This window comes from Arachis hypogaea, chromosome 10 (genome assembly GCF_003086295.3).
Source record: "Arachis hypogaea cultivar Tifrunner chromosome 10, arahy.Tifrunner.gnm2.J5K5, whole genome shotgun sequence".
Lineage (NCBI taxonomy): Eukaryota > Viridiplantae > Streptophyta > Magnoliopsida > Fabales > Fabaceae > Arachis > Arachis hypogaea.
Window position 1 is genome coordinate 96,500,620 of NC_092045.1, and position 1,926 is coordinate 96,502,545.

At 31.0% G+C, this 1,926-nt stretch overlaps 1 non-coding gene across 1 annotated transcript; it reads left to right on the top strand.

The window, feature by feature from the left end:
• The first annotated feature begins 236 nt into the window (after positions 1 to 236).
• On the top strand, positions 237 to 340 carry LOC112718655 (small nucleolar RNA R71). The gene has a single exon (XR_003160986.1). It is a non-coding gene; the product is annotated as a small nucleolar RNA R71 (small nucleolar RNA).
• Positions 341 to 1,926: the final 1,586 nt, after the last annotated feature.

Genomic DNA, 1,926 nt, shown 5'->3' on the forward strand with positions numbered 1-1,926 from the left:
TGGCATTCAGAGCATCAATTTCAAGAACTCCCTTCCTCTGAGGCGTCCCATTATTCACGGAATTCCTCTCAGAAGTGTACATGAATTGGTTATTTGCAACCATGTCAATGAGTTCTTGAGCCTCTTCAGGCGTTTTCTTTAGGTGAATAGATCCACCTGCAGAATGGTCCAATGACATTTTCGAAAATTCAGATAGACCATAATAGAATATATCTAATATGGTCCATTCTGAAAACATGTCAGATGGACACCTTTTGGTCAACTACTTGTATCTTTCCCAAGCTTCATAGAGGGATTCACCATCTTTTTGTTTGAAGGTTTGAACATCCACTCTCAGCTTGCTCAGCTTTTGAGGAGGAAAGAATTTATCCAAGAAGGTAGTGACCAACTTATCCCAGGAGTCCAGGCTATCCTTGGGTTGTGAATCCAACCATATTCTAGCTCTGTCTCTTACAGCAAAAGGGAAAAGCATGAGTCTGTAGATTTCAGGATCAACTCCATTCGTCTTTACAGTCTCACAGATCTGCAAGAACTCAGTTAAAAACTGATAAGGATCTTCAGATGGAAGTCCATAAAACTTGCAGTTTTGTTGCATTAAGGCAACTAGCTGAGGTTTCAGCTCAAAGTTGTTGGCTCCAATGGCAGGAATGGAGATGCTTCTTCCATCAAATTTGGATGTTGGCTTTGTGAAGTCACCAAGCATTCTCCTTGCATTATTATTATTTTCGGCTGCCATCTCCTTCTCTTGTTCTAATGTTTCTGAAAGGTTACCTTTAGATTGTTGTAACTTAGCTTCTCTTAATTTTCTCTTCAGAGTCCTTTCAGGTTCTGGATCAATTTCAACAAGAGTGCCTTTTTCCTTGTTCCTGCTCATATGAAAGAGAAGAAAACAAGAAGAGAAGAGGAATCCTCTATGTCACAGTATAGAGATTCCTTTATGTTAGTAGAAAAAGAAAGGGGAGAAGAATGAAGAAAAGTGGGTTAGGATATTTAGGTGAAGAGAGGTGAAGAGAAGTGTTAGTAATTAAATAATTAAATAGAATGAGAGAGAAGGGATAGAAAATTCGAAAATAATTTTAAAAAAAGGTTAGTAATTTTCGAAAATTAAAGATGAATTAAAATTAAAATTAAAATTTGAAACAATTAGTTAATTAAAAAGAATTTTTGAAAAAGGGGTGAGATATTTTCGAAATTAGAGAGGGAAAAGTAGTTAGGTGGTTTTGAAAAAGATAAGAAACAAACAAAAAGTCAAAGAGTTAGTTGAAAAAGATATTAAAATCAAATTTGAAAAGATAAGAAGATAAGAGGTTAGATAAGATATTTGAAATCAAATTTTGAAAAAGATAAAATTTTTGAAAAAGATAAGATAAAAGATGAAAAGATTTAATTTTTAAAGTTAAAATTACTTACTTCATTAACAAGTAACTACAAGATATGATTCTAGAATTTAAAGATTGATCCTTTCTTAACAAGAAAGTAACAAACTTCAAATTTTTGAATCAATCACATTAATTGTTAGCTAATTTTCGAAAATTTGATATAAAGATAAGAAAAAGATTTTGAAAATATTTTGAAAAAGATTTTTGAAATTTTCAAAAAAGAGGAAAAATTGGAGAAGATATGTTTTTTGAAAAAGATTTTGAAAAGATAAGATTTTTAAATTTTAAAAATTTGACTTGACTTGTAAGAAATAACTAATTTTAAAAATTTTTGACTAAGTCAACTCAAATTTTCGAAAATTATGAGAAAAATAAGGAAAAGATATTTTTTTGATTTTTTGAATTTTTTATTATGAGAGAGAAAAACACAAACATGACCCAAAACATGAAAATTTTGGATCAAAACACTTAATGCATGCAAGAACACTATGAATGTCAAGATGAACACCAAGAACACTTTGAAGATCATGATTAACATCAAGAACAT